A 26,300-nucleotide genomic window follows, 5' to 3' on the forward strand; every position below is an offset into this window, starting at 1 on the left:
TGTACCTTTTTTTTTAAAAAAAGAAGCAGACTAGAAAGAAATATTTGTTCTTTAAAAAGAATCTTTGTGTTTGTCTAAATGTACAGTTTCTCTAGCTACATATGTTTAGTTAATTCTTTCTATGGCTGAAAATGATGCCTACAGAAACTTGAAAGAATTAGATTGGGCATTGCTTTTTCAGTCCGCAGTTATCTTATAGGAATGCAAATTTATTTGTGAAAACTGTGAAAAACACAACTTTCTGAGAAAGTATTTGCCATGACCAAAAATAGAGAGTGCAAATATAATTCATCTCCTGTTTCAATATAGATTGATTGACAGTGGCTGCCTTAGGGCTGTGTTGAGAAACATTTTGAGTGGAGGAAGTGGGTTACAGGGAGCAATTCAGTTAATGATTTCTGCTATGTATTTAGAATGGGAAGCTGTACTATGTACTTCCATCTCAAATATTAGTGCCATATCAGAAATAGGTGAGTAGCATTTCTACTAGAAATAAGCATATTTGCAACAAAATTTAGAAGAGGAAAAAAGCATATATGATTATATTTAATTCTCTGATCCACATAGACACTGGCATTTGAAGTGAGAAACACACCCTCATATCTCCTGCCTCCACTCCTGGAGGATACTGGACATGAAGAAAACAGGGCCTTGCTCTATTCCTTTGCCAAGTGCAGGGGTCAAAATAAGGTTCTCAATAGCCTTTCAAGACCCCAAATTTGACCTGACCCTAAATGCAAAGGAAAAGTAGCCTTTCTAGCTAAGGGAAGTAGAGTGATAGATGGTATGGAATGGATTTTGACATTTATGTACTGTCAGCTCTGGGGTAAGAAGTTAAAAATGAGAAGTTGAAGACAGGAAAATTGACACTGTCCTGTAAAAGAAATAAATAGGAATGTGATGATGGGGGTACCAGAAAAGAGAATATCGGATAGTGGGAAGAGAGACCTGGGTACCATATCAGGGGGGCCTACAGCTTAAAGATAAATGTGGTCAGCAGACAATTCTTCATTGTGGAGTGGTAGAAGAATTTTTAACAACAGTTATTCTAGCTTTCCACTCTATGATGTGGTGTATTTGCATTTATTTATGCAAGTTCTGGGAGAAACCCACACTGTAGTCACTTTCTTGCTTGCTCTTAGTTCTGATATGGTCTCCCATTCATGTTGCTACTGATCATTGCCTAGAAAATTTAGATTTCTGTTTCTTCTGATATGGTACAGTTATTATCACATGGATGTCAGTGCACTGGTAAATTTGAGGGGGTCACACTTTCCCATAGTCCCCACAGAATCCATCCACACAGGACTAGACAGGTATGAGAATCTTTTTTCCCTATTATTTGTCTAACATATGATATAGTACTAAATTTCATATTTTAGTATAATATACACTACTAAATTAAAAATCTTTCCTCCAATCCACCTTTTTTTTTAAAGGTAACTCCTTTATTTTTTTTTAAGATTCTATTTATTTATTCATGAGAGACATAGAGAGAGAGAGGCAGAGACACAGGCAGAGGGAGAAGCAGGCTCCATGCAGGGAGCCCGATGCGGGACTCGATCCCGGGTCTCCAGGATCACGCCCTGGGCCGAAGGCAGGTGCTCAACCGCTGAGCCACCAGGGCTGCCCCCAATCCACCTTTTAAAAACATATGCATGCTTGTATGTTATGTTCATTACTATATTTCCCATAATGTAAAACAGTCTTCGATGCATAGTAGATGTTCAAAATAAAAATGTTATAAAATAAGTTACTTTTATTACATGTGATTCAATCTGATATAATCTAGTCTAGGCCCTAATAGATTATTTAGGGACTTAATTTTTGAAATGTGAGGCAACAGTCCGCTGAACTGATCTTTTTTTCTTTCCAAATTTTTATTTAAATTCTAGTTAGTTAACATATAGTGCAATATTGGTTTCAGGAGTAGAATTTAGTGGTATATCACTTATACAACAACCAGTCCTCATCATAACAAGTGCCCTCTTTAATACCCACCAGCCATTTAGCCCATCCCACACCCACCTCCCTCCATCAACCCTGTTTGTTCTCTGTTAAGAGTCTTTTATGGTTTGCTTCCCTCTCTTCTTTTTTCCACCTCCCCACATGTTCATTTGTTTTGTTTCCTAAATTCCACAAATGAGTGAAATCATATAGTATTTGTCTTTATCTGACTGACTTATTTTGCTTAGCATAATAAACTTTAGCTCAGCTACATTCTTGCAAATGGGAAGATTTCATTCTTTTTGATGGCTGAGTAATATTCCACTGTATATGTATACTACATCTTTTTTATCTGTTTATCAGTCAATGGGTACTTGGGCTCTTTCCACAGTTTGATTATAGTTGATAATGCTGCTATAAATATCGGGGTACATGCACCACTCTGAGGCTGCATTTTTGTATCCTTTGGGTAAATACCTAGAAGTGCAATTGCTGGATGGTAGGGTAGTTCTATTTTTAAATTTTGAGGAAACTTCATCCTGTTTTCCACAGTGGCTGCACCAGTTTGCACTTCCACCAACAGTGTAAGAGTGTTCTCCTTTCTCCACATTCTCACCAATGTCTGTTGTTTCCTGTGTTGTTAATATTAACCATTCTGACAACTGTAAGGTGGTATCTTATCATCATTTTGATTTTTATTTCCTGATGATGAGTGATGTTTAGCATCTTTTCATGTGTTTTTTACCCATCTGGATATCTTATTTGGAAAAATATCTATTCATGTCTTCTGCCCATTTCTTAACTGCATTATTTTTTTGGGGGGGGGGTGTTGAGTTTGATAAGTTCTTTATAGATTTTAGATACTAACCCTTTATCATATATGTCATTTGCAAATATCTTCTCCCATTCAGTAGGCTGCCTTTTAGTTTTGTTGATTTTTTCCACTGATTTAATGATATGACTCACAAGTGGTCAAGCCCACAGTTTGGGAAACACTGATTTAAATAGTAAGGGTCTAGCATGGTGGTGCAGGCTGACTATAGCCCATATTTCTTACTAATTACAAATTATGTATACGTATACATGTAAAAATGACCTGAAGACTCTGAAAAGTAAACAAAAATTGGAGGAAGAGAATTAAAAGTGAATACACAGTGTATATTTTTCATTATTTCCTCTGCACTTTGCCCAAGCGTAGGCCCAAGTCACAGAGCAACATGTCAGCAGGGGATACAGGAAGGACTGAAACATCGATAGGAAGCCCATCTCTTCTAGCAGAGAAACCAGCAAAGGAACCTCTTGGCTGAATAGTGAAGAGAGATTCTCAGAGCAAAGAAAGCCAGGAAAGAGGATCCCTTAATTTAGTGTATAAGCCTACAGATGTCTCAGAATCCCTTTTTTCTTCTTGTTTTCCCCCTGGGAATAGTCTGAAACAAGCAGAGAAAGTGTTTTTAGAATTGAATTGAGATTTGAACCACCATCTACAAAAAGCAAGACAGAATTTATAGTCTGAACCTAACCAGGTTGATTGCCTACTAAATAAAAATCAGTATGCACCAGAGGATCATAACAGGAACTAGAGTCTACACAACATTTACAATGTCCAATATACAATGGAAAACTATTCAGTATTTAACAAAAAATGTGGACAGTTATCAAGGGAAAAATTAGCAGATGGAAGATACTGGAATTATTAGACAAAGATCTTAAGCAGCTATTATAACTGTTTCATAAGGAAAGAAAAGCATACTTGAGCTGAATAAAAATTTAGAATTTGCCAGTAATCACTTCATACATCAATTGTCTAAAGGTACCAATTAAGAGATCTCTGACAGAGATTATCAGAGTGAATCAAAAAACATAACCCAGCTATATGTTGTCTGCAAGAAACCCTCTATAAATAAAGACTCATGTAGATTAAAAGTGAATAATGGAAAAAAAGTAAAGAATGGAGAAAGATATGCCATCAGTCAAGGAAAGTGAAAGTCACTTTATTAATTTCAGACAGCCAACTTCAAAGCAAGAAAAGTTATCAGGGATAAAGAGGAGAATTACATAATAATCAAGAGACCAAGTCTTCACAAAGACACAACAGTCCTTGAAATGCATGTATTTAACAACAGAGCATCAAGATACATTAGGCAAAAACTGATAGAACTGCAAGGAGAAATAGATGAATCCACTATTATAGTTGGAGACTTTAACACTTCTCTCTCAGACATGGACATGCCTCTGCCCCAGACAGAAAATCAGCAAAGACATAGTTGAACTCAACAGTACAATCAACTGAATATTACCAAATCTATAGACTACTTAATTCAATAATAGCAGAATATACATTCTTTACAAGCCCACATGAAACATTCACCAAGAGAAACAGTATTCTGGGCCATTAAAAACGCTTAACAAATTTAAAAGAATAAAAATCATGCAATTTCTGCTCTTAGACTTCAATGAAGTTGACAAAGAAGTCAAAAACAGAAATATAGGAAAAACCTCAAATACTTGGCAATTAAACAACACACTTCTAAAACACACATGGGCCAAAGAGAAAAATCTGAAGAGAAATTTAAAAATAACATAACTAAATAACTAAATGAAAATGAAAACACAACCTGTCAAAATTTGTGAAAGCTGTGCTCAGAGGGAAATTTATATCATCAAATGCGTACATTAGGAAAAAAATGTTCTAAAATCAATAATCTAGTTTCTACCTTAGGAGACTAGAAAAAGAAGAGCAAAGTAAACCCAAAGTAAGCAGAAGAGAAGAAATAATAAGAATTAGAGAAGAAATCAATGAAACTGAAAACAGGAAATCAACAGAGAAATCAATGAAACCTAAAGCTGATTCTTTAAAATAGATTGATAATATTGATAAGCCTCTTGCTAGACTAAGAAAAAAAAAGAGGGGACACAGTTACTAATATCAGAAGTTGAAGAAGGGACATCACTATAATGCTTATGGGCATTAAAAGGATAAGAATAGTTCTATGCCCACAAATTCAATAACCTACTCAAAACAGACCAATTTTTTGAAAGATGAAATCTGCCAAAATTCACACAAGAAAAAATAGACAATATGAATAGGGCCTGTATCTATTAAAGAAATCAAATCAATAATTGATGGCCTTCCAAAAGAGAAAGCACCAGGCCAATAGGTTCACTAGTGAATTTCTACCAAACATTTAAGGAAGAAATTATGCTAGATCTCTATATTCAGAGGATAGAAGTGGAAGGAGTACTTCCTAACTCATTCTATGAGGCCTGGATTACCCTAATACCAAAATAGACAAGGACATTATAAGAGAAGAAAACTACAGACCAATATCTCTCACAAACATAGGTGCAAAAATCCTCAACAACATATTTGCAGATTGAACCCAATAATATGTAAAAAGGATTATATACCACAGGCAAGTGGAATTTATCCCAGGTATGATAGGATTGTTCAACATTTGAAAATAAATTAATTGAATCTGTCATATCAACAAATTAAAAAGGTAAAATCACATGATTATATGAGTAGATGTAGAAAAAGAATTTAGCAAAATTGAACAATGGCTCATGATAAACATTGTTAGCAAAATAGATATAGAAGGGAACTTCCTCTACCTGAAAAGGATACCTATAAAAAATCTACAGCTGGGATACCTGGGTGGCTCAGTCAGTTAAATCTGACTCTTGATTTAGGCTCAGGTTATGACCTCAGGGTCATGAGATCAAGCCCTATGTCAGGCTCCATGCTCAGCATAGAGTCCACTTAAGATATTCTCTCTCTCCCTCTCAATCTGCCCCTATTCTCCTGCTCACACTATCTCTATAAATAAATAAGTAAATAAATAAATAGGACAGCCCCGGTGGCGCAGGGGTTTAGCACCACTGGCAACCCAGGGTGTGATCCTGGAGACCCGGGATTGAGTCCACGTCGGACTCCCTGGGGCAAGGATAGTCTTTTCAACAAATGCTCCTGAAACAACTGGACATCCACATGGAAAAAATGAATATAGACATAGACCTTGTACCCTTCACAAAAACTAGCTCAAATAGATCATAAATCTAAATGTAAAATACAAAACTATAAATCTTGTAGAATATAAAATAGGAGAAAATCTAGATGACCTTGGATATGGTAATGCCTTTTTATTTTTATTTATTTATTTATTTTTTTAAATCTCCTTATCCATTTATGATAGTCACACACAGAGAGAGAGAGAGGCAGAGACACAGGCAGAGGGAGAAGCAGGCTCCATACACCGGGAGCCCGACGTGGGACTCGATCCCGGGTCTCCAGGATCGCGCCCTGGGCCAAAGGCAGGCACCAAACCACTGTGCCACCCAGGGATCCCGGTAATGCCTTTTTAGATACAACACCAAAGATTCATGAAAGAAAAAACTGATAAGCTGTATTTTGTTAAAATTAAAAACTTCAGCCCTTGAAAAGACAATATCAAGAGAATTATAAGATAGGCCACAGACTAGGAGAATATATTTGCAAAAGATACATCTCATAAAGAAAGGACTGTTATTCAAAATATACGAAGAACTCTTAAAACTCAACAATAAAAAAACAACCCAATTTAAAAACGGACAAGAGACCTGAATAGATATTACCAAAGAAGATATGTAGATGGAAAGTAAGCATTCGAAAGGATCTTCAACATCATATGTCATTTGGGAATTATAATTAAAACAAGGATGAGATACCACTATACATCTATTAGAATGGTCAACATCCAACACACTGACATCACCAATTGCTGACAAGAATGTAGAACAACAGGAACACTCATTCACTTCTAGTGGGAATATAAAACAACCCTACTTTTGAAGATAGTTTGGCAGTTTCTTATAATCCTAAACATCCTTACCATGCAATCCAGCAATTGTGCTCTTTGGTATTTACCTAAAGGAGTTGAAACTTATGCAGCAAAATATGCATGTGGATGTTTATAGCAGCTTTACTCATAATTTCCAGAACTTGGAAGCAATTGAGATGTTCTTCAGTAGGTGAATAGATAAACTGTGCTACATCAAAACAATGGAATTTTATTAAATGCAAAAAGAAATGATTTATTACACCATGAAAAACATGGAGGAAGCATAAATGCATACTACTAAGTGAAAGAACCCAATCTGAAAAGATTATATACCTTATGATTCTAGCTATATGACATTCTGGAAAAGATAAAACTGCGGAGACATTAAGTCTTTCATGAATAGACACACAAAAATCCTTAACAAAATGTTAGTAAATTAAGTCCGACAATACAAAAAGGATAAGACATCATGATCAAATAGAACTTTTCCTATGAATGCAAGGTCAACTAACATTGAAAAATAAATCAATAAAATTCACCATATTAATGGAAAAAGGGGAAAAAATATGATCCTTTCAATACATGCACAAGAGGCCTTTGACAATATTCAACATATATTCATGATAGTATCAGCAAAGTAAGAATGGTAGAGAGCTTTCTCAAATGGATAAAGAGTATCAACAAAAAAAACCCTACAGCTACTATTTAATGGTGAAAAGTTGAATTGTTTTTCCTGGCACTAGGAGCAAATTGCTTGCCTTTACCAATCTATTCAATATTGAACTAAGGTGCTAGTCATTGATAAAAAACAGAATAAAAAAATGAAAGGCATAAAAAGCAGAAAAGAAAATGTAAAATTGTCCCTATTTATTGATGCTTTCTTTGATTATTTATGTATAAAGTCCAAGAAAATGTACAGAATGTTTACTAGAGGTAACAAATGAATTTTTTAGCAACTTCACAGAATACAGCAAAAGTCTGTGGTATTTTTCCAAACTTGCGGCAAACAATTGAAAAACAAAATTTAGGGCAGCCCGGGTGGCTCAGTAGTTTACCTCCGCCTTCAGCCCAGGGCCTGATCCTGGAGACCCGGAATGGAGTCCCACGTCGGGCTCCCTGTGTGGATACTGCTTCTCCTTCTGCCTGTGTCTCTGCCTCCCTCTCTCTCTCTGTGTCTCTCATGAATAAATAAATAAAATCTTTAAAAAAAGAAAAAGAAAAACAAAATTTAAAAAAATCTATTCTGAGTAACACCCAAGTCCACCTCTCTAAAACTTAAAAAATCTGGGAATAAATGTAAAAGAAAATGTCCAAGACATCTACATTGAAAACTACAAACATTTCTGAGAGAAATGAAAGAAATACTACACAAATGTAGATATAATGAAGATTCAGCATTCTTCAGATGGCCAATATTCTTTTAGGATATTGACTGGTACAATCAATGCAATCCACATTCCAGTATGCTATTTAGTAGAAACTGACAGACTTTTCTTTAAGCTTCCATGGAAACACAAAGATCTGGTGTAAACAAAGCAATAATAATAATAAATAAAAGAACAAAGTTGGAAAATTTATCCTACTAAATTTTAAGACTTACTATTGTTTGCCATTGGAGATAAAATGAACAGATCAGTAAAACTAAACAAGGTATCTAGAAAGACAGCTATACATACACAACCAGTGGATTTATGAAAAAGGTGCCAAGGCAATTCAATGGGGAAAGCCTTTCCAAGTAATGGTGCTGGATTGTCTGAAGGGGAAAGTATAATCAACTTTACTATGCATTATACATAAACATTAGTTCAAAAATAATCTAAATACAAAATCCAAAATGATAAAATTTCTAGAAGAAAATAGGAGGAAATGTGGGTGAGGCATTTCTTCTTAATTAGAACACAAGAACACAAGGGCAGCCTGGGTGGCTCAGCGGTTTAGCGCCTGCCTTAGGCCTAGGGTGTGATCCTGGAGACCAGGGATCTAGTCCCACGTCAGGCTCCCTGCATGGAGCCTGCTTCTCCCTCTGCCTCTCTCTCTCTGTCTCTCAATAATAAATAAATAAAATATTTAAAAAAAAAAAAAGAACACGAGTCATAAAAGAAAAAAATTTGATAAATTGGATTTAATCAAAATTCAAAACTTTTCTTTTCCAAACACACAATGAAGAAAATCAAAAGGCAAGCTACAAACTGGTAGAAATGATTGCAACACATATCAGACAAGGATTGTTATCAGCATATACAAAGAACTTCACAAGTAAATAATGAGAGGAACAGCCTAATCGAAGCTGAAAGAGTGCTTGAAGTTTTTAGTTATTACAGAAATGCAAATTAAAACCATAATGACATACCACAACCCACATATTCGAATGTCTAATATTTAAAAAACCGACCATATTAAGTGTTGGTGAGGATGTAGATCAAAGGAGATTCTCGTCTACTTCTGCAGAGGATGGAAAATGGTAAAACCACTGGAACGATTTGGCACTTTCCTTAAATGAACATAAACATGCCATATGACCTGATCTTTTCATGCCTAAGATGACACTCAATAAAAAAAGGAAGTATATGTTCACATAAAAACTTTTCCATGATGATTCATGGAAATGAATTACAGCAGCTTTATCTGTAAATGTCCCAAACTGGAAACAATCTAAATACTCATCAAAAGAATGGATCAACAAATTGTTGTATACTAGAGAATGGATGCTACTCAGCAGTAAGAAGAACATATGAACACATATGTTCACACAACCACACCAGTGAATTACAGAATCATCAGGCTGAGTAAAACAAGCTGGATATTAAGGATACATAGTCCACGAGTCTATTTGTATACAGTCCTCAATAATGCAAACCTCTCTGTAGGGACAGACAACTCAAGACAGAATGGAGGGAGGGATGGATCCCAAAGAGGCAAGTGGATACTTTTTGGAGGTGATGGAAATGTTCTTTTTCTTGATTGTGGTGAGGGTTCACAGGTGTATACTTATGTCAAAACTGATCAAATTATAAACTTTAAATATATGAAGTTTATCTACTTCATTTATATCTTAATAGTTCTTTTAAAAAGCCAATATGGATGGACATTCCCTATTGTTCCACACTAAGTGAAAATAAAATGTATTTTCCTTGGAAAATGAAATAGAACTTGATGCTACAAATATTTAATTCGACTTTCCTCTTCTAAAAAATATATATATATTACTCCCCAATAGTTATACTAATTGTTTATCCTGTGCATTAAATTGTAAGCCTCCTGGGAGGTAAGAACCGTAACATTTGCATCTCTATCTTCCACTGGCCTTGCAGTGACTCTAATGCCTTTTTTATAAAAACATTTTTATTAGACTATAAAAGTGTTGGGCAGATTACCCATGCTTTCTGTTTAAGTTCTGTGGAAGATTGCTTCAAAGAGTGAAAATGCTTAAAACACATACTGAGATAATGTGGTTTTAAGCATTTAATGAAGAATTACTCAGAAACTATCAATAAAACAAAAATATATCTCTGCTAAGATGACCAAGAGTATAGTCTCAGAACATGAACTTAAAAAAAAGCCTTTCAACTGAAACACACAGACACACACATAGACACACACACCACTTTTATCTTTGCAATAAACGAAAAAGAGAATCATAAATTGGAGCCCCTCACACTGTATTTAAAAGAAGCCTACAATTAACTTTAGAACAAGTTACTTTATCCAGACTAACTGAAGGGTAAAAGCTTTGAAAAAACTCAGCTGTTTCAGTCAGTACTTTTCTGCATTTAAGTAATGGGACATGCTTAAAGATGCTCTGTTTCCTGCCCTACACCAAGAAAAACCCAGTTACTGCTGCTACCTGAAACCCTACCTCCCACCCTCAGCATATTTACTGACTTTGATTTCCAGTTGAGAATCTCTGAGTCACTTGAAATTTTCCCTGACAAATTTTTTGTTGTTATTTTTTGGCCGATAGTTTGTATTTGGAAATACATCTAATCCTGAAGAAACTCTGTAGCAGAATAATTTCCTTTTAATGCTGACTCTGGAGAAATTTTCCGTTTGTTGTTTTTTAACTCCTCTGCGTGGCAATGGACAGACTGAAGCTACTGGATTTGTCTCAAAACAGAGGGTATTTGTATACAGTTTTATTGGTACACAGTACATCAGACACTTCAAATTCCAAAGTGTTGTTATAATTTTTAAATAATACATTACTGAAATTTAGTCTTAGTGTAGAACATTCCAGTCCTCCACAAACATTTATGAGCTCCATTTTTTTCCGCTTATTAAACAGCAATCTTCCTGGCAATACATAATACTGTGCATCCTAGCCAAATAAACTATTGTCAGATGAAATTGGTTAAATTTAGTGCATATTTCATGCAAGGTTGCAAACAACTTTAATATGCACGTTCTGTAAATAAGATCATTTAATGTTAGCACGTGAAGCTTTGGTCATCTTGAATTTTTGAGTAGATTTGGAGATTTGTTAAGGTACTGTGCATTTTGGTTGCCATTAGATCTAGTGATATGATACATAGAGGCTTTTTTTGCAGCTGTGGAAAGGATTACCAATAGTTTTCCCTGCCAACAGTTACCATCTGAAAGAACATGAAATACTGTAGTTCATTGCTCTGTGTGAACACAATCATGTTATACTGAGTGCCTTGTAAAGAACTGTGATCTTTGAACTTTGGGAGTTGCTCAGGCTCTGCAGAAATGAAAGAGCAGTTAAATGGGAAAGTTTTAAAATCAGCACTGTGAAATAATTTTTCTAAAATAATTACACTGAAAGAAAAAAGGGAGGAGGGACATCCCTCCCATTCAATTCTCATTCTCTTGAGACTCAAAGAATGTGATTATAAAATTAAAACCTTAATTTTTCTATCAAACTGTAAGCATCTAGTTTGGAGTTATTAACAGAGCCCTGCTGATACTTTCTATTTTCTTGGCTCCTCTCATTCATGTAGAAAGTATGAGAAAAGACAAGTAGCATGCTTGTGGATTTGCTGCCAAGCAGCTTCTGTGAAACAGAGCAGAGAACTCTTGCCTCTCTAGTGAGGTCTCCTGGGTGTCCACATTATCTCCTGAAAATACACACTTTCTATGCTATGGAGTCCCAAGCTCATCACCGAAATTCAGTCTGGTTACTAGACGAGGTTCTCTTCTGCCGGTGAGAAAATATGCCTCACTTAGAATCCTCATAAACTACAAGCCCAACAGAAATTCGTCCCTTAAATCGATCTCATTTGTTCATAAAGAAGTAGCTATATTTATTCAGACAAGCAGTTTGAAAATGTTTCATCCCACTCCTCACCTCTTTCTCCTTTATGTATCTCCTTTTTCTCTTCATTTATTTTGTTTAAACCCCACTTTTATTTTTTTCTTTGAAGTCCTTTCCATGATGAATTATAGAACAAAGGATGTTTGAGTTGGATGGGATATTAAAGATCATCTAATCCAATATTCTCATTTCATAGTTGAAGAAATGAGGGTCTAAGACATGAAGTACCTCACCTATTATCGCTACATAGTGGCAGAGCCCAGGACTAGCTCTCAGAGTTCCCAACTTAATGCTCTTTCTGTCACACACTACTTGCTCTCAAGACACATATTCGTTTATTTATTTATTTTATTTATTTATTTATTCATTCATTCATTCATTCATTCATTTATTCATTTATTTATTTACTTACTGTTGTTTGAGCTTGTTCTTTAATATAATTGAAAGGCATAAGTAATCTTGCTTGAAGCAACATTTCTTCACTGCTGGCTAGGATGCAGGGAATTTCCACCATTAGATCATCAAAGAGAAGGTCTACTGTTACTTATGAATGGACACTGGGTCCAACACAAAGATTTGCTCTATTTGAAACTCCTACAGTGATTTCGGCCAATGGGTATTTTACCCCTTGGTACTAACCCTTTGGCATTCCTTAATCCCAACTCATCCCATCAGCTACAAGGAGAATTGCAGTCACGCTTTCTGAAGATGTAAGTTGCCAATTTTGAAGAATGCACAAGGGAATTTCTTATATTATACTTCCTAAGTATGTAGATTGCACAATGGTTTCAACAAAGAGATATTTATGGGATACTATATTAATGGTTTAGAACTAATTAGAAGGAAGGAAGGAAGGAAGGAAGGAAGGAAGGAAGGAAGGAAGGAAGGAAGGAAGGAAGGAAAGAAGGAAGGAGGGAGGGAGGGAGGGAAGGAAGGAAGGAAGGAAGGAAGGAAGGAAGGAAGGAAGGAAGGAAGGAAGGAAGGAGTAGGAAAGATGAAAAAGGAAGGAAGAATGAAGGAAAATGACCTAAGAAGGAAGAAGAGAGTGAGAGACCAAGCCACTGAAAGTCTGAATACTACAAAATGTTATAGGCTTGAATTTTTCCCAACCTGTTATATAGCCAAGATGACAAGTTCCACAGGCAGATAGAGCCATATAAGATTTATCCAAACTAATAAAGGAGCTCAGAATTGAAATGAAGTTTCATTAGATTATCAAACAAGACTCTTCTGAATCCATAAGGATAAAAGGACTGAAATAGGAGTTCTTCTAAAATAAGAATAATCATATAGAGTGAGTAGAGAATTTATGAGCCCTAATAATTGCTAGAGGGTACATTTATCTGGTCCATAAGTGTCTTTTGGTCATAAATTAGTTTATGATTTCTCATTATTGTACCTCTTTAGGACAGGTTGGATGACAAGCATAGATTCCTACAGGATGGAGTCCAGTAAGGATGTCTTTGTCAATGCAAATACTTTAAGATTGACTTCCTTTCCCTTATTGAGATAGACTCTGCTCACTTTCTTGAGACTTTCATTTTTAAAATACGTCATGATTGACAATCTTCCTTCAGTTTGATAAATTCTTTTTTTTTCTTTTTTGCTTAGTATAATTTAATATAGTGCTTTTCAAACTTCAAAAGGTGGCAGGATCACTGAGGAATATTGCTATAATACAAAGTGCAATGCAGTATACCTATGTTAGAGCTCTAGATTCTGCATTTTTAAAAAGATTTTATTTATTTATTCATGAGAGAGACAGAGACAAAGGCAGAGGGAGAAGCAGGATCTCTGTGGGGAGCCCAGTGTGGAACTTGATCCCGGGACTCCAAGATCACGCCCTGAGCCGAAAGCAGATACTCAACCACTAAGCCACCCAGGCATTTCTAGATTCCACATTTCTAACAAGCTCCCAGTTAGGTCAGTACAGGGGGTTCACAGACCACTCTGAGTTACAATAAATTTAGTACTTTTAATCAAGTTACCCTTACCTCTTGTAGGCCTTAGAAGCCAGTTTATCTGTTTGAAGTATGTGTAAGTATCACTTTCTTTTGGGACTAACTATGAAGAATGTGAGGGTGATCTATTCCCACCCACGTAATTCTCCCCTGGTGCTCCCCCACCACTAGCAAAGTTAAAGGTAAAGGACAGTCCAAAGAAAAAGACCATTGGCTATGACTGCAGATAGGCTCAATATCTTGGGTTAGCTTTGGACATATCTATTATGGACAATGAAAGTTTGATAAAAATGTAGAAGTAACAACTCTAGAATTATATCAATGCTAACATGAGATGCATATTACCTACATTCTGAATGTTGAAGTAGATAGCACACGAAGAGCCCATTCTAACAAGATAAAGTTTAGTAGATATAGAACCAAGTTTGTTGGCATTAACAGCTTTTTTCTATTTTCTCAAGATTGTGTGCCAACTGGCAGATCTAAAATTCTACTGAATGTAGTAGATAAATCTGACTTTAGGAAGCTGGAAAACTAAAGTAAACATGCCCAGACACCCTCTTCTGTCCATCACCTTTTATTTCTTGCACTCTGTAGTAATTTTTGCTCAGCTAGAGAAACCAGAAGAAGCTGAAATCCATGGCCAAAGGAACCATCTGATAAAATACATCTCTGACTTACAGTAAACAGAGCAAAAGTATTTACTGTAGATTAGATCAATGTCATTCTATAACACGGCAAGTGTCTTATAAAAAATATGGACTCATGGGTATGAAAGAAAGTTTGCTATATAAATGACATATGAAATGTTAAAAACACATTAGCTCTATTAAGTACATTGATGAATCAGGTGATCAAGCAGTGTGAAGAAATATTTTTGAAAGTGTACTCTGAGTCGCTACCTTTTACTATCCTGGGATCTAAGGCTACTATAGTACATGTATTCAAGGAGGTATCTAGTGAGATAGTCACTCTTGAGATCGAGATAGGAAAAGAATGAGAGGTCCAGAATTGATGATATCAGAGATGGTGAAGGATGAGGAGGAAGCTAGGATCTCCAGTTTTGCTCTTGGTAACTGGGTGGATGGTGGTGACATTCGCTAGACAGAGTACACTGAAGGAAAAGCATATGGGAAGCAGGATTCATTCTGATATGGAGATGTTAAGTAGAACATATGTGGGAGATTTAGTACACATATGGGTCCGGAGCTCAAGTGAGAAGACTGGGTTGATAATATAGATTGGGAGATCATACATCTGTTGATACAACTGGAATCATGAAAAGAGAAGCTACTTCCCATGAAGAGTATGAGGTTGAGAATTAATGAGGACTGAAGGCTGAAATCCAGAATACCTACGTTAATGGGATATCTAGAGAAAAATGCACATTTTATTCCTATAGAGTTTTTTTTTTACATTTTATATGTTGAATCACAAAATATTATAATTATATATTGTACATATATAGTATATATATACTATATACACACTCCTTGCTCCCCCATACTTTGATTCTTTTAAAACTAACTAGCACCAAATGACTCCTTTTCTGTAAGTACATACAGCAGCGGCATCACAAACAACGGAATCAAAGTAGTAAGAGCTAGATAGGGCGACCCCAATGTGTCTCCCACCCCAGATTGGTGACATGTGTGGGCTGCTATTCCATTAGCCTTCACATCATTTCTGTAACAGGTGTTGAAGCAGCCATCAGGCAAGCTGACATTCTTCACTCAAGCACATGGGCTTACTCACTCTTTCGTTTTCCACTGGTGATTTTGTGTTTTCAAAAACAAAAATATTTTAAGGACATAAACATTTGTAAGCTGTTACCAGCTCATATTTATCGACCAACAGCAACAATCAAAGTTAAAAATAATGAGGATGCCTATGAGTTAAAAGCAACAATGCTGTGTTTAGGAAGCTTTCATGCCTGAGATAAACTGAGCTAGTATTAGATCCTTGTGGGCAGTTTAGAATAATTCAGAAGCTGATAATGGAGAAGTGGGGAAATGATTGTAAAAGTAGATCAAAAGAGATAGGAGTAAGTAAAGATGCACTATGTCAACCATCAACTAATATGTGGTTATACCCTGAGAGTTAAAATAAATTTTTTTTCTTGTACTCTAGAAATACTTTAAGTGTATGTTTGCTCTGCAGATTTAGTGCAGTGGTAAAGGGCGGGTCTCTGCTATTATCCTGGAACCATGCCAACAAAACAGGATGTTATTTTAAGATTAGAAGGACATCTTATTAATTTATTTTACTTCCAAATTGAGAAGAATACAGTGTAGCCTCTTACTCCCACATATTGAGGATAATTGCCATACACAGAATTATAACCATTCACATCAATTTGGCAGGTCTTACGACAACTAGAACAAGATGCGTTCTTTCAAATGGAAAGCAAAACTGAATAGTGTCCACTGAATAAATCCATGCCTCATATTTAATCTAAAAGCTAAGGTACAAATTTACTCTGGATCCAGGGGGTAAACAAATCATAGTCGATTCATAAAATTTCTGTGGCTGGACAGCCCTTCGCAATCTTTGGCAATAGCACAGCCAGTTTAAAAGTTATCCTGGCCATTTCCTCCTGTTCGTGCCATGACAGCTGTGCCTGTGTACCTCAAGCAAAGAGCAAAAGAGTGAAAGAAAAGAGAGAGAACCGACTTGCTAACAAATATACTGTTTTATAAAGCTTGGGGATTATAACACAGTTACACCAAACCTGTCATGTCATGTTGCATGTGGACAATGGCACACGCAACAATGCTCTGTGTTCTTTATAACAGCCAGAGAGCCACTTCTGCTGTCGTATTTTTTCTTAAAGTTGGAATAAGTTTTCCTTCTATATCACAGGAGACGTAGTATGACCAGAAACTTTTATCTTAAAAGAAATTTTCTTTTCAGAGGATTTACAATGATCAAATAATTGTTTTAAAAATTACTTAGTTGTTCCTTCAGTGTTAAGTGGCTCACTTTACTACTTTGAAACATTGAAAAATGTTTACTACTTTGAAAGATTGGAAAATAGATATTGTCTTGAAATAAAAAGTGTTCTGCATAAATAAACCAGTTTTATCTAAAATGGTTTAAATATGCATACTTTAATTCTGTATTTTTTAAGAGAGAATTTATAGATCTAAATAAATTCTGGTAGTATCTTTAGCTTTGAAGTTGAAGTACTTTCTCAGAGTATGTTGTTACTTTTTTACTTTGTTTTGTTTTTTCCTTTCACTTTATTTTTTTTATTTTTTTAATAAATTTATTTTTTTTTGGTGTTCAATTTACCAACATACAGAATAACCCCCAGTGCTCATCACCCATTCACCCCCACCCCCCGCCCTCCTCCCCTTCTACCACCCCTAGTTTGTTTCCCAGAGTTAGGAGTCTTTACGTTCTGTCTCCCTTTCTGATATTTCCCACACATTTCTTCCCCCTTCCCTTATATTCCCTTACACTATTATTTATATTCCCCAAAGGAATGAGAACATATAATGTTTGTCCTTCTCCAACTGACTTACTTCACTCAGCATAATACCCTCCAGTTCCATCCACGTGGAAGCAAATGGTGGGTATTTGTCGTTTCTAATGGCTGAGGAATATTCCATTGTATACATAAACCGCATCTTCTTTATCCATTCATCTTTCGATGGACACCGAGGCTACTTCCACAGTTTGGCTATTGTTACTTTGGACGAATTTTTCTCTGCAGTTGCATTGTTATAGTCTGGCGAAGGCCAACTTATTCCATCCATTTTACTACACTGCCCAGAGCCCCTTGATGAGGTGGCAGCTGTTCTGCTGTAAGCTGGTGTGATGAGCATTCTGGGGCCAAGTGATCCATGTTTTAAAGGAGATACAGTTCGGCCTATAAAGAAAAAAAAAACTTTTTATATTTGATGTGATGTCTTTGTAAAGGGAAGATCCTCCTCCAATCCTCTCTGGAATTTTGGGAGTATGAGGCATATTTAAGATTGTTTACTCTTATGTGAACAAATGAAGTAGACATCCCCCATCATCTATAATTTGAGCTATTTTAAATTCCACTCCATTTGGTGTATTATTTTTTGAAGTACCTTATAGTGAGGTGTTTGGAAGATATAGTACTTGTTCAGCAAATCAGCTGAGATAAAAACATGACTTTAAGGATATCCTGACTTTATGATTTAAAATATACACTAGATGTTCACTTAAAAAAATGACAGTCACTCTATGGTGACTTCACATATGCTTGCAAAATTCATTCTAACAAAGCTCTGCTTGACTGCTCTTGCATATGCAGATCGTTTTAGTGATAATACACCTTCTCTAAACTCTATATGCACATCGCAGCAAATAGTGTGTCAAATTTGAGGAAATTATAAATTTGTTTTTATGTCCTTTATATGAAACAAAAAGGGACAAATAGTTCTTCATTTAATGAAAAAAGTGGAAATATAGATGTCCATACTCCAGGAGAAATCATTCCGAGTCATCATCTTTTTCTGTTCTCCCTTCCCTCCCCTCCTCCTTCACCTTCTTCTTTTAAGATCTAAGTTGCCTTTTTAAGTGATTCATAAATAGGGGAGCATCCTCTCTAGCAAGTGGAAGGGAACTCAGCAGAGATGTATAAAAGGGAAGGTTTTTTATAGGCAACAGGGTGGAATAAGAAAGTTATTGACAAAAGAAAAGATAGAATTGTCCCAGTCAAGGTCATCTTCTCTTAGGTGGAAGGGCAGAGGGTTTTATCAGGTGGATTACCTCATGTTCCTTTGAGGGATGGAGGGGGCCCGCATGACAGATACCTCATTGGTGCTGATCAGAATATTTCTGGCTGACCAACTAAGACATATTTCTGGGGGGAGGCTGAAACTGCAATTAGGTTAGGTGTTAAGTCATGGTTTGGTGGCTTGGGCTAAGCAATGCCATTTGAGGCCTGTGATTTTGTTTTGTTTTGTTTTTGACAATTCCCCCCCTTTAGATCAGATTCTCAGCTTCACTGAGAGGAGTAATAAAAATGTAAGGCATTAGGGCCACTGTCAGCTCTCGCTCTCTAGTTCTCATAGCTTTTATTGGATAGTCACAGGCCAGAAATATTTTTGTGTTGAATCCCTGTGATACCCACAGGCCACAACTCAAGGCCACAATCCTGTCAGGCGTTCTTCTTACTTCTCCTCTGTTCCAGTCTCAGGGAGATCATCAGCTTGGTAGTTAGTGGCTTCGAATCTGCATTTAAAATTTTGAGAGGATACAACACACCGGGAACATTATTATGATAACTATAAGCAAGATAATTCCCAAAGTTGTTGTTGTTTTTTTTAAATTCATGAGAGACAGAGACAGAGGCAGAGGGAGGAGAAGTAGGCTTCATGCAAGGAGCCTGATGTGGGACTCGACCTGGAACTCCAGGATCATGCCCTGAGCCAAAGGCAGATGCTCAACCACTGAGCCACCCAGGCATCCCATTCCCAAAATTTTTAATGCACGTTAGAGCCATAGTCTCCAAGACCCAAACCAATCAAAGAAAGATCCCATTGAAGGAGTTTCCCTTTCAAGCCTTAGTGATTTTATGCAACGGAGTTTCAGCTTCTCCAGAAGTGTTAATCCAGATACAGTAGATGGTGTTAGCCATAACTGACTTCCTCCTGCTTTTCCACTAAAAGATAATCAAAGGCTATTCTATTATCAAGAACTTTGGCCAGAGTCTAAGGATTTTTATGGTGCAGCTAGTCCTTTAGCAGTGGATTCTACAATTTCAGGACTTAGAAAGTTCCTGAGCTGAGCCTCGCTTACATTTATCCCTAACTAGGATGGCAGGGACCTGCCCAAAGGCATGCATCCTGAATCATGAAAACCTCCTTCAGTAGGTTTATTCAAATTTGACAGTGTAAATTCAAGGGAATCAACCAATGAGATCTTTTAGTTGGCTTATGAAAACTTAGAGGCACAGTTAGATTTTCTCTTAGCCTGAAATAAAAGGCTAATTTCCAGAGGCTTTCCCCAATCCACTCTAGCAATGGTCCAAGAAATGTGGATGAGAGTGTTATCTTTCCAGGCCAGTTTCAGAATAAAAGAAAAGAAGGAGAAAGCATTTCATGTTTAGTAAAAGTATGAAGTCTTGATTTGTGGTCTTGAAAGGAAACAGTTTATTGTCTTTATTCTATGTTGGCTATTTCCTCTCTTCCTCATCAGTGAGGTGGAGCCTTCTTCAGCTCTGAGATGTGTAGCCAAGCCTTTGTTATTTAATGAGAGAAAACAATGGAAATGTAGATGTCCATAACCCAGGGCAATTATATAAGGAAAACTGAGATATACAGCCTTCTTGATTCTACCTTTGTGTTGCCCTTCTAGACATGGCAAATATTACTCACCTTCTGATCTGTCATGGTGTCCCAAGAGGGGACAACTAAATGACCCCTTTCTCATTTCCATTTCACTTTAATATCTTTTTACTTCTATATTAATATTCTATTTATATGTTTCAGATTACAATTATATTTTAAAAAGGTTTTTGCCAAAATTGGGCAGCTAATCTATAAAGAATTAGATGTGAAATGTCTATAGCATCATATTTTTGCTATTTATACCAGTGGGTAATTTAATTGCAAGAAACATCCCTCAAATATGAAGCACGGTGGGTCAAAGCACATTCTGCATCCATTTGTACACATGTACCAAAACCAAATCTTTGTTTCTCATTAGATATTCTTAATTATATTACCGGCATTTATAACTATCTGAAATTATTTCATTACTTTTTGGTTTATTATTTGTCTCCTATGACAAATATGTAAATGGCAAGAGAGTAGGGGCTTCTGATGATCTTGTCCACTACTGTATACCAGGGGGTTGTATCTCTAGCATCTGACACAGATAGGATAAATAAATATAAATATCATAAAAAATATAAATAATAGTGAATATCAGTTGAATGGATCAATAAACAACTAAATAAATTAATCAAGGAATGAATGGTATCCAGATATCTAGATATTTAGATCTTCCTTAAAACCATTTCATTTTATAGTTGGGGAAACGAAGTCTGAAGGTCTGAAGGAGGTAAAATAGTTCACAGCAAGCTACTTGGGAAATTAACGGTATAACTGGGACTAAAATATGGTCTCCTAATTCCTGGGTTAGTGTCCTTTTAGGTGTAATTCAATTAGATTATGGATGGGAGTGGTTTTTGGTTTGGAGATGGTAGAAATTCCTTCGCACATCATTGGTCTGACTAGAGATCCTAATTAGAATACATTATAGTAATTAGAAATGACTATGCATTAATATAAGTACATGGAGAAATAGTGAATAAAAATACAAGTTCGAATGTATAGCCTAATAACAACTATATACAGTGTATTTATGTCAGTTAATAGGAGCCAATGGTTATAAGTTGATTTTTTCTATTAAACTGAAATTAATAAAAGTTTATTATTTTTTAAAAATTTTTTTAAAGTTTATTCTTATTTTAACTCTTAGAAATTCTGACACTGAGTTTTGAAAATTCATGATCTCTTTTGCTCCTTTCCTCTCTGACCTGGTAGCATTCTGAATATCAGTCTGTTTTAGACTTCCTTCTATCAATGCTCTTGCTTCTTTTTTGAGAATGTGAGCTTCTAGGGTTGTTTTATATATTATTTGGGATTATTTGTTATTTATTCAATGACATTGCATCCCAACATAAACTTCCACATACAAACTTTCTTCCGCTGTGTTCTAATAAATCAGTCCCTGGCCTCTTTGAAATCATGACTCCTTATTTCTTCCATCTTTTCTATGCAGATGCCCACCCCTCCTATCTCATGCCAAAGAAATATGTTGCTCTTATACATCTTTAAATATTTATTTACATTTTTATAGGGCTGAATCATTAAAAACATTGTTTTACAGATAGCATACAATTACTAATGATGGGTAACCTGGAAGGAAAAGATTCCTGAATCCTTAAGGTATAAATCTTTCCACAGTAAATTGGCAGAGAGAGGAACTTCACCTGGAAGCAGCATTCTATTCTGAGCTTACTCCCAGACTTCTACCAGCCACAATGTCTTTACTTTGTACCATTGTTACATAGTTCATTAGCAGACTTTTTGAATAGATTCCAAATTGTTTGGAAACCTAGTATAATATTGTGGTGCCCGGGCTAAAACTGAGGAAGAGATACTCAGGAAAATATTACTTCTATACCATTTTATTTGATTTTCATTTTTGAATACTTGAGCCAAGTCAATATTTTGAAAATAAATCCTTAAAGGGTTCTGTTCTGACAGGACAAACTCCAAATTCTTCCAAATGCCTTTCCAAATATACCTGCTGTGTTTGTTTGCTCCTGTTGCTAATGCTTCCACCCTGGGGCATCATTTGCCTTAAACCGGCATGTCTCAGGATCTTTCAGCTCTCCCTGACACTGCTCACCATTTTTTCTCTGCTTAAAATTCTCTTTGACTATTTCTGTCTGAGGCGCTCTTTTTAATACCCAATTAAAATATCACCTCCGCAATACCATTATTTCTTTCTTTCTGTTCCTACAGAATATTTATTACTTCCTTTCTTACCATACAGTATTTTGTATTTACTTCTGATCACATTGTGTAGTGATTGAAAAAAGTGTATGTCTACCCTGGTAGTAGATTTAATAAATCTGTTAGAAACTGACACTTATTTCTTTTTGCCAGAGTCTAGAACAATACTTGGCACACAGTGGGATCTCAATAATTATTTGGTGAGTAATGCACACATTAGGGAATTCATTAGCAATGTGAGTCAAATGATTCATTATTTGTATTAATTTGCTAAATTAGAAAAACATGGTAAATACAGAGATTTCCCCGCCATACGACTGAAATAGCCTTATTTAGGAAAACAATAAAAAACATTTGAAGCATATGAAATGCCAGGAAGAAATTAACATTGTTTCGACTTTGTGGATTTAAGCATAATAAACACATGTTATGATTTAGCAGCTTAAAACAAGGTGAAAAATTTGTACACAACCATCTGTTCTTATGAGAAACCCTGGAAACTTGTTAGAACTCACTGTCCTCAGATGCTCTAGTATTATTTTTATACTAAAAACTAAGGTCAAGGGCAGTTGATTTCAGTTTACTTGACATCATAGAGACTTTTCAAGCATATCTGTTGGTAGATTCAAAATTGGAATATGGATGAGATTTTGCAACAGTTAATTTAATGAGAGTGTCTGTTTTACCTCACTGAACTTTTCCTCACTCAATACCTCTTTGCCTCTTGCACTCCATTTCCCATTTCTGTGTAGATGAATTTCTTTCTTTCTTTCACATATGTGCTCAATATGAAAAGAGTAATTATTTTCTTCTGATATAAGTAACAGATAATATGTAAGGATGTATATTCATACACACACATATATGTTTGTGCACACGCATGTGAATTGAGTATTATGAGTAATATATAATAGCTTCTAATTACTGAGTACTTAATATATGCTAAGTATGTAAAGAGAATATTATATTAAATGTCATTTATTTTTTGTTGACTTTGAGGGAGGAGCAGGTGTAGGCAGATATGGAAGCTGGAGGTGGAGCTATCTAGTCATAGGCATTTGAAATCTTCCTCCTTTCTCTAGTACTGTGGGTGGCTGTTCTAGGAACTGAAGGTGACATTGACATCTAGTGTTTCCTATTGGCAGATGGAAGTAAAAGGAAGTGCACTGGCTGGGTCACTTCTAGTGCTGTGTCATACTTCCCCTGCTCTCAGGAATCTACAGTTTCATCAGAGACTTAGCTGTGCCTACCCTCAAGTGGAAACGAGATAATGTGAGGACTTTGCCAACAACCTGGAAACATTCTGCAGGGCTTTGCAGCAGGGGAGATGCTGAAGGAGGGGCAAACACAAATTTGCAGAGCATGTAAGTGTTACTTATGGTTATTTTATATTGTATGCACCCAACTAATCTAAAACGACATTTCCCAGAATTCCTTTTTCTATACGGTTCTTGGTTATAATCGACATAGTACAAATCTATGTGAGATTTGGGAGACATAAGAAAAGCAGCAGCAACTACGATCTTAAGGTTGGTGAAGAGTTCTAGGCACTGGTGAACCTTAACGTCTGTTGTGGCTAACCTGCTGGCCCTATCTGTGAGTCAAACGATTTATTGTTTTTCTAATTTAGCAAATTAATACAAATAATAAATCATTGACTCCCAAATAGGGCCAGCAGATTAACCGCTCCCCCATGTATTCCTTCAGCTTCTTTAGAGTCCTGGGCCAGGCAGGTGTACAGCTCTGTGGAGAAGGGGATCCATCCCTTCTTCAGGTGATTTGCGTCTCGAATTTTAAGATGGTGAGAGACAGATGTGGGGTCTAGTTTGTATACGTGGCTTTCATTTTGTCCTTTCAGGTACCACTTTGTCCTCAGACATCTCTTCATGTTCAGACCACTAGAATCTTGACCTATAGTGACTTCGGGCCCACCACTAGAGGCAGAAATAATGGTCTTCTATAGCTTTTTCACTAGCTCCCCAAATTTCATAAGGTCTAATCTCCATGATAAATTATTGATTACAATTATTAATAGTGTTTCTATTTCCCTGTTCAAATTTAACTGACAAACTTGGGGAAATGTGAAGACTAGAGAGAGGCAGCTGGGTTGCACATGTATCCAGTAAAAATGTTTGGGGATTCTATGACTCTCTGTAATTAGAAAGAATGATTAATAAATTTATGAATTGTGTTTCCATTATTGTTCCCTTTGAAGGGTAATCATTTATCATCTTAAATAGGACTATATATTATATGTGTAAGTAACATCCAATAATAAACCAGGGACATATTGCAAATTCAAATGACATTATAGCATAATTCTCAAGTTCAAATTCAGATGTTATAATTTAGATAGTAATCACTCTAAACATTTTAAACCCATAGATGGTTAGTGTTCTGGCCTATTCAGTGTTTTTAACACATTCTCTATCTAGTATAGAGAGGCACTGTGTCAGATGCTAAGAACTTAACTGTCGGTAAAAAAGACAAATCTTCTGCCCCTAAGATGTTCACTACCTAGAGGTACTGACTCCTCATGACCCTTTAAACTTGCCAGCTTGGCCATCGATCACTATGACTGGCAGCTGAAAGTCAGACTCAGAACGTGACAACCCGTTGAGCTCATTTTCCCAGGCCTCTCTCTGGTTCTCGACTACCAGGATTTCAAATCCTTGCCTCTATTCTCTTGGATTCCAACCCTGCTTCTGCTGCCTCCATCTTTATGGGGAACTTTGATTTTCAGCCTTTTGAATTTCAGCTTTTCATTGAACTTTGCTCCTTCCTTGCCTGTGACACCTTCTGAAGCCTTTTCCAGTTCTGGCCTAAGGAATCCAAGGGACAGGTGGGTCCCAGCCTCTCTCCTGGCTGAGGAAGTGGGATTTAGGTAAGAGAGGAAACAGAGGTGAAATGCAGAATTGTAATGTAATGAAACAAGTGCTATACCATTCATGTATGAAGTGTTACACATTCATAGATGGTGATGTAAACAGTATTGTAAAGTGTGCCCTCCATCAACTTCCTGCCCCTATAGCTACATATCTATATCTGCACTCTGTTATTCTTTCATTCATCCTACAAATATTTATTATGCAACCACCCTGATCCACCCACACTTGTTGCTTTCCCTCCATATTGCAGATTGCCTCTTCTGCTGTTTCAGGCTACCACCCACGCTTTGCAGAAGCAATATATAGTAGTAATTAAGCAAGTGGAGTCAATCTACCTGGGTTCAAATCTTGACTCACACTGCTCTATGCTTTAGTTTCTTCATCTATAAAATGAGGATAATCGCAACACTTAACCACCTAGGAGTGTTTTTAAGGTTAATGCAAAGAGTACATCAAAGCCCTATCCCACCCCCCAAAATGGATAGGTAAATACTGTGTGTAGCTTATTATAATTAATGATCTCATCTTTTTTTAAATTTTTATTTATTTATGATAGTCAGAGAGAGAGAGAGAGAGGCAGAGACATAGGCAGAGGGAGAAGCAGGCTCCATGCACCGGGACCCCGATGTGGGATTCGATCCCGGGTCTCCAGGATCGCGCCCTGGGCCAAAGGCAGGTGCCAAACCGCTGCGCCACCCAGGGATCCCAATGATCTCATCTTTTTTATCTGCTCTCAGACCAGTTTTTCATTTTGCCATATTTTTCAATCTTTTTTTTTTTTTTTACTGGTTTCTTCCATATCATGTGGCCTACAAATATATGCTCATGTCTTACATATCATTAAACATCCTAATTCTCGGTATCTCTTGAACATCTACCCTGACGATTCTTCTTTTCTTTATAATTAG

The 26,300-nt window shown here is 36.3% G+C and overlaps 1 long non-coding RNA gene across 1 annotated transcript in view; it reads left to right on the plus strand.

Moving 5' to 3' along the window:
* The window catches only part of LOC144296971 (uncharacterized), an 83,132-nt gene that overhangs the window by 53,641 nt on the left and 3,191 nt on the right, over positions 1–26,300 (plus strand). Inside the window, exons 4-6 of the long non-coding RNA XR_013363940.1 lie at positions 22,658–22,704; positions 23,650–23,868; positions 25,263–25,388. This is a non-coding gene — a long non-coding RNA (uncharacterized LOC144296971). The remainder of the gene's footprint in view (positions 1–22,657; positions 22,705–23,649; positions 23,869–25,262; positions 25,389–26,300) is intronic.

Source organism: Canis aureus, chromosome 25, assembly GCF_053574225.1.
Source record: "Canis aureus isolate CA01 chromosome 25, VMU_Caureus_v.1.0, whole genome shotgun sequence".
Lineage (NCBI taxonomy): Eukaryota > Metazoa > Chordata > Mammalia > Carnivora > Canidae > Canis > Canis aureus.